Source organism: Camelus dromedarius, chromosome 30 (genome assembly GCF_036321535.1).
Source record: "Camelus dromedarius isolate mCamDro1 chromosome 30, mCamDro1.pat, whole genome shotgun sequence".
NCBI lineage: Eukaryota > Metazoa > Chordata > Mammalia > Artiodactyla > Camelidae > Camelus > Camelus dromedarius.
The window spans coordinates 24,281,964-24,289,150 of NC_087465.1; the positions used below are offsets into that span (position 1 = coordinate 24,281,964).

Genomic DNA, 7,187 nt, shown 5'->3' on the forward strand with positions numbered 1-7,187 from the left:
GAATCCCCTCCTGTGGTTAGCTTTATCCCCAAAAGAAATGTGTGCAAGATTTGGAAGGCAGTGTTATTTAAGAAGCCATTTTCTCTCTTTAAAGTCAGAGAGATTAAATGTGGTTGGAGACAGATACAGATGTTCTAGCAAGCTCCAGCTTGTCCTTGCTTTCCCTACTCTACACCCAGCTCCTCTGTCTGACTGCCAGCTTTGTAGTGACAGCAACAGGCACCCTATTAGAGATCCCAGATCCACTACCAGACACTGGGACAACAGCCTTCTATTGGCTTATTAGGGAGTTCTCCCTTTCTCCGCAGATAAATTCACATGTAGATGGAGATTATTGTGCTTTCAATTTAAGATATTCACAAAATTCTCCTGGCATAAGAATCCCTACAATAGAATAAACATATTGTCTGTCTGTTAAATTTCCTTCCCTTTCTCAGCCTCTCTCTCTCAATCCCTCCATCTGCAGGCCAAATATTTCTTTCAGTTCCTCTGCTTTAAAAAAGTAGCTTTGAGTTGTCTGTAGTTACTCAAGTTAAGATGACGATGACACTCATGGGGCACTTTTAGTGATGTACATGTAAGAATATGTGGAAACTCTCTTTGTGAAGAACTGAATTAAATTTTTTCAATATCAGATTTTATTTAGAAACAAATATTAAAGATTATTTCCTATAATTCATACCTACATATATTTTAAAGGCAAAATAAAAGGGGTATAGAGATTTCAAGTTCCCAGCTTTTAGAAAAAAATTAATTAGAGGTTATATAAATGATTCTCCATCTTCTGTCTACTCCCCATGTATCTTCTTGCCCAGACTTAAAGAAACTCTTATTCACCTTCATGGTATGTCATAAAATATTGCTTCTGACTTAGGTAATCCTTTTAACTAAGAAATGAAACAGTGCTATTATAAGCTACACACTTCATTGATATCACTACAAAACCATTCACCCAAAGCAGCTGGCCCAATAGAACAGTAAAATGACTTAGCTAGAACCCAAAATGGCACTGGCTTGAAGACAACAACTTGTAGGATTAGATTATTGTCCTCCAAGGAAAAATATAAGCTCTGCACAAGTCTCCAGTACGTGGTATTGTTTCTCCAATAGTTCTGTGAATGACAGAGATGAATGTTGCACCTCTAACATTGGTCTGGGAAACAAAGGGTAGAAGCATGGATGACTGCTGAGACTGATGATCAACTGACAGAGTATGCTGTCTGTTCCTATAATGTAGATCTATGTTAGTTAGAGATCTTGGTTCTCAATGAAGGAATGCCTTCTAGATGTTGAGAGTGTCCACCTGGCCACATTAGTTTCTTCATATCACTAAATCAACAAATAAACAGGGAATTAGTAACCTAGCTTAAATGATTGACCTTGATGGCCAAGGGGAAATAGGCTACAAAATGGGAGGAGAAGACATTATGTCTAGAAGCCAGGAGATCATGTGGATATTTATTGCTTCCAGGTCAAGGAATAAAAATTAGTGAAAGTTGACAGAAATCAAATGCAGCCAGGACCAATAAGAATTCAGACCCTTCAGAAGTAAAGATAAACAAGCTGGGTAAATAGAGGTGATCCAGCAAGGTGCTGACTGAGGGCAATGGGACTCTGGATGAGTAATATAAGAGGGGAATCATGGATATCAACTGTGTTCTTTGTAACCAATAGCAGAAACCAATGCTATCATTGTTATGTATGTATTTTTTAATTGTCATTCTCATGCTATTTTATGCAATCTCTGCTGATGGTGCTTATCCTTCTAATTTTGTCTTCAGCTCCAGAATATCAAAGAATTGTGACTGTGCTAAAAGAGTAATAACCATTAACTCCAGATGAATAAGAGTGATCGGTGGGACTCTGGGTCTTTATATTTTGGAATAAGGATGAGTCAGTCTTTGTCAAATTGAAGAATAGTTGAGTCATGGTTGATATAAATATATTGTTGTTGCATACAAATTTAAATATTTATTATTTATTTGATGTATATGAATGATAAGTACACAAAGAAGTGGTTTGTGCTGGATAGACTTTTCTTTTTAATCAAATAGCATTGATTCATTACCCTCTTATGTTCTTTCTTGTACCTCAGGGGCTAGAAACTTGCAAACTCCTTTTTGAAAAATCTCCTGTCAACTTGGTTCAGAATCTATGAATGAGAGATGCATATATGAGATTGTTGCACCTTCATTAAAAGTAAACAGATTTGGAGAGTGACAAATGGCGGGCATGAGGTTTTACAGTTCCTTAGAGTGTTTCCTGATGAACCATCTGACTCATGCTTCAAGCAGCTGTGATTATCAACAATGGTTTCTTGGGATTCCTGCAACTTCCTGAAACCTGGCATCAAACCAGAGAGCAATAGTAGTTTTCTCCATTTTTTTGCAGCAAAAGTTCTCACATATTTATTACCCAGCCAACCGACTAGTGCAGAAACATGGAAACAAAGAGGAAAATCATTTTCCCAATGATTTATTAAACACATCCAGCTGTCCAGAGAATAACAATGTTTTCAGAGTTATATGGTAAGGTGCAAGTGACTTTGATACAGCATCAATGTGTGTGCCATCTCATGTGTGATTCCCTATAGACCCAGCTTGATTCTTCTCCAATGTCTCCTCATGGAGTTGCATGTGATTTTTTATTACCAGTTTTCATCCAAATCCTTTGAGGAATGGAATGATTCTGCTTTTGTTTCTTGGCCAAGAATTGCAGGATCCTGAAAGTCTTGTGAGAAGACATGGCTAAGAACATAGACAACCACATACATAATCAACCATGATGGTGGAGAAAAGGAGACCAATTTTCCCTATTTTCATTTTGTCAGCTCTTCAGATAAATTTGTGGGAATCTAGTTTACTATATTATGCCACTTCCTGCTTTACAAAATGCCCAGAGTAGACCCTGTCTTCCTGACAGAATCTTGACTGATATAACAAACTCACAAATGACACTTCACCTTCCTGAGATAACTTCTAAGGTTAATCTATTATACTAGGGAAAGAAAAACATGTATGCTTTCAAAAAGTATAGCAGGTTAAGAGCCTTTTTCACACAAACTATAGCTTTGACTGGTATTTTGATTTAGTTTTGTGTGGTAATTTAGGAAGGGTCTTGGGGTTATCACTAAGATACAGCTGTCTGAAGAAAAAAGAAGAAAGAAGTAGAATACAAGAGATTAAAAAAATTGATTCTAATCTAAAACTAAATCTAATCTACATACAAAATGATTTTCCCCTAGCTTGGTTCTGATTTCTGGGGCATAAAGACCATTATATATTTCTAGAGTTGGCATAATCAATTACAGTTAACATATACATTCATGCAAAGATGAGACGTTCTTCATCCTGGAAAGTTAATGGTAATCAACATCCTTATCATTATAATTAACATGAATCAAGTCCTTACTATGTATTTACAAAAGGCTTTACATGAATTATCCATTTAATCCTCCTTTCTATGAGATAGCTATTAATTATCATCTTTTTATATATAAGTAACTGAAGCATAAAGAGATTAAGCTACTTATTTAAGGATACACATCTAGATGGTAGTGGAAAGGAAATACAGTCTTCCCTTGGTATCCTTGGTGGACTGGTTCCAACACAATACCCTCCATCTCTGCAGATGTAAAATCTGAGGAGTCTTAAGTTCCTTATTTAAATTTGCATATTACTTGCATATAAGCCACACATATCTTTCCATACACTTTAAATCATCTCTGGATTACTTATATTACCTAATACAATGTAAATGCTATGCAAATGATTGTAAACATAATATAAATGCTATGAAAATATTTGCTGGCCTGTGGCAAATTCAAGTTTTGCTCTTTGGAAATTCCTGGTAATTTTTTCCAAATATTTTTGATTCCCAATTGGTTGAATCAATGCATGTGGAACCCAGGGATATGAAAGTCTCACTGTACTCAAAAAGATGTAGAAATGTCATGGTCAACACTGTCTCATAATAGTCTGAAATTTACAAGCTATCAAATGTAAAATAGTTCTCCTAATCTTATTTCCCCAGTGCAATAACCATGAGTGCTGAGGAAAACCATGGAGATTTCAGATACTTTGTGGGATCAGGAAGAGGATGGAAGAAACTAAAAGCTATGAAAGACTTTGGTGCTATGATTCCAAATTTGGGTTCCATAGAGTGAAATATATCAAAAGGACATAATGATTTCCCATTCTCCACATTCCCCAATAGTAAATCTTTTTCTCTTTCCCAGGTGTAGGGACCTGTTGGGGCCCAAGGTAGTCCACCTCAAAATGTGCTTCAATGACATATTGATAATTTTGAATTAAAGTTACTTAAGAAATAGTCAACACAAGAGGGACAATGATTGGGTCTGTCTCCTTGAAAGCAGAAAATAAATTTCTCATGTGAAAGGTGCACTCCATGCATCTGGAGATAAAGAACACCCTTATCACCAACACAGGGAATTTGGGGCTGAAAAATCTCTATGTATAAACCTTGGCAATTTAAAAATCTACCAACCCAAGCCCAAACTTGGTTTAGACTCTTCACTAATTGAGCATCCAAAACATAAGTTTATTTGCCCTGTCAATTCCTAATAAATTTATTGATTCTTTATCCAAAAAATATAGAAGCTGCCTGCTTTGGCCACTTCTCAGGTCCCATTTCTATGAGATCTCCATGTGCATGAATTAAAATTTGTTTCTTGTTCTTCTTAATCTGTCTTGTATCAATTTTGTTATTAATCCAGCCACAAGAACTTGATGAGGGTAGAGGGGAAAATTTTTCCCTCCCCAGTAGTTGGTGAATCAGGCAGGAGGTTGGATGGACCCTGTTTCCTGCCCTGAGGCTGCTCCAGCTGAGAGATCCTGGGACATGTGACAAAGGCTTGCAGAAGGTAAAATTTCTTATCACAACCATATCCAGGATCTCTGCCTGCAAGCTATGGTGGAAGGGAAAGTGGTGAGAGTCCCTTTTCTCTCTCTCAATTTAGATTAGCAGGAAAAACTATTTGTGGGGCTTGATCCTTGGATTAACAACTCTTGGGGATTTTTTTCCTGCCAGAGATGGTCACTACTTTTCTTTCTTTCTCTCTCTCCCTTTCTTCCTCTCTCCCTTTCTCCCTTCCTTCCTTCTTTCTTTCTTTCTTTCTTTCTTTCTTTCTTTCTTTCTTTCTTTCTTTCTTTCTTTCTTTCTTTCTTTCTTTCTTTCTTTCTTTCTTTCTTTCTTTCTTTCTTCCTTTCTTTCCTTTCTTTTCCTTTCTTTCTTTTCTTTCTTTCTTTCCTTCTTCCTTTCTTTCTTTTTCTTTCTTCCTTCCTCCCTCCCTCCCTTCCTCTCTTTCTCTCTTTCTCTATTTCTTTCTTTCTTTTTGTCATAAGGAAGAAGAACCAGAGGACAGAAGGCAGGAACGGGCTCTGCTATTTGAGCCAGTCTCACAGACTGGTGACTTAATGGCTCTCACAGGACAAATATCTATTAAGACAAATTTTTCTGTGGGGGGATGAGGTTTTTCCTTCCATCTTGTTCCATGTCCTGAGAGCTTGGCTTTGTGTCCAGTCAGGGAAAAAAAGTTCTCTCTGGTCTCTGCCATTCTGAAGGTGCATTACCAGAGTACATCTGGTGGCCAAATTACCGGGGTTCCTGGCACAAAGTCACAAGCAGCACTCTCTTTGTCCAGTTGTGCCAGCTCTCAGAGGGAATTTGTTATAAACTATCCCAGACCCTAAGGGGCCTTTGTCATCTCAGCCTTCATTGCTTGTTAGTGGTGGAAAAGTCCCATTCCAACAGCACCTGCTCAATGCCATAAATTAGTAGGTTTATGGTTGGAGGCATCTCACATATTTGTGGGACACTGTAGGCACTGTTGTCACTACACCACTCTTACCTCCTATAGAAACAAAGGTCTTTACTTTCTTAGGCTTACTCTGGGAGTGAACTTTCCAGATCTTGTGAGGACTATAAATGGCTTGTGAGACACCTGATGTGTCTTTGGTTAATCAGTAATAAAATGCTTATTGGCTTGAGTTGCTTTTTGAAGTTAATATAAGAACTTACTTATCAATGGCCAGATGAATCCTTTTTTTTTTTTAGATGAATCCTTTAAATTGGCTATATTTAAAAGGAAAAAAATATTGACAGTTCTCATCATAAACAGCTTATGGGAGGATCAAATTGAAAGGAAAAAATATATAATGACTAGTCTTAAGAATCTCTTATTAACCAGAGAGGAATCAAACAGCAAAGAAGAGGACATGGAGATCACCTACCCCCACAAGCAAATTAAAATTACATCTACAATGGAATAATTCCCACAGAATGCTAACTGGAATCTGACAGAAAGACTCCTATATAACCAAGGCTTCAAGGAAGATTCCCACTGGGTAGGACAGGTAGAAAGGATCATAGCGCATATAGGGACCTGTGCCCCTGGGAGGGGACTCAGGAAAAGAAAGACTGCATGGGTGATCTCTTGCCTTGGGGAGTGAGTGAGTTGAGCCACACATGAAATGTCCGATCCTGGGGTCCTGTGCAGAGGAGACAAGACCCCTTGGCTGCCAGGAGAACTCCTGGGACAGATAGAAAAGCTGGAGAACCCTGGATTCCACTCACAAGGGGTGCATGTGTGCTGGCTTACCAACAGACAGTGTAGAGAAAAGTCTGCTTTAGGGGCTTCTGCCTCACTGTGCTCCCCAGTCCAAGTTGGGTGAACACCCCTCACTGCCCACTCCATTCCACAGATTGGTACAGGATCTAGAGCAGCTGTGTGCTGGGAAATGACTCAATCTAATGATACAGAGGCTGCCTGAGGTGGACTCCAGGTGGGGTGTCAGTGACTATTGTTGGTGCATATTCGAACAGCACCATGGAAGCAGCAGGGACCTCCGACAGCAGTGCAGACACTTCAGTTCTTGCAATCACAATACTCTGACCTCCAGTCCTAGCCTAGCAAATACTCCAGCCATTTCCACTCCAAAAGACAGCCTTCCATGAGATCTGGGACAACCACAAAAATGCAAACCACAATAGCAGAGCTGCAGATGCATACAGGGCAGTGCATCAGATCTCTATTAACACATAAGCCTCATTTACTTCATCACTGTCTTCCTTTGGGGCAAAAGCCCCAGTGTAGGAAAAAGGAAAACACACACACACACAAAGGGAACAGAGTCTGTTTAAGCCTGAATTGCAGGGTTTCCACTCCA

The 7,187-nt window shown here is 38.7% G+C and overlaps 1 pseudogene; it reads right to left on the bottom strand.

Moving 5' to 3' along the window:
* Nucleotides 1-2,515: 2,515 nt before the first annotated feature.
* LOC105087537 (large ribosomal subunit protein eL39-like) lies at nt 2,516-2,745 on the bottom strand (annotated as a pseudogene).
* Between the last annotated feature and the right edge of the window lie 4,442 nt (nt 2,746-7,187).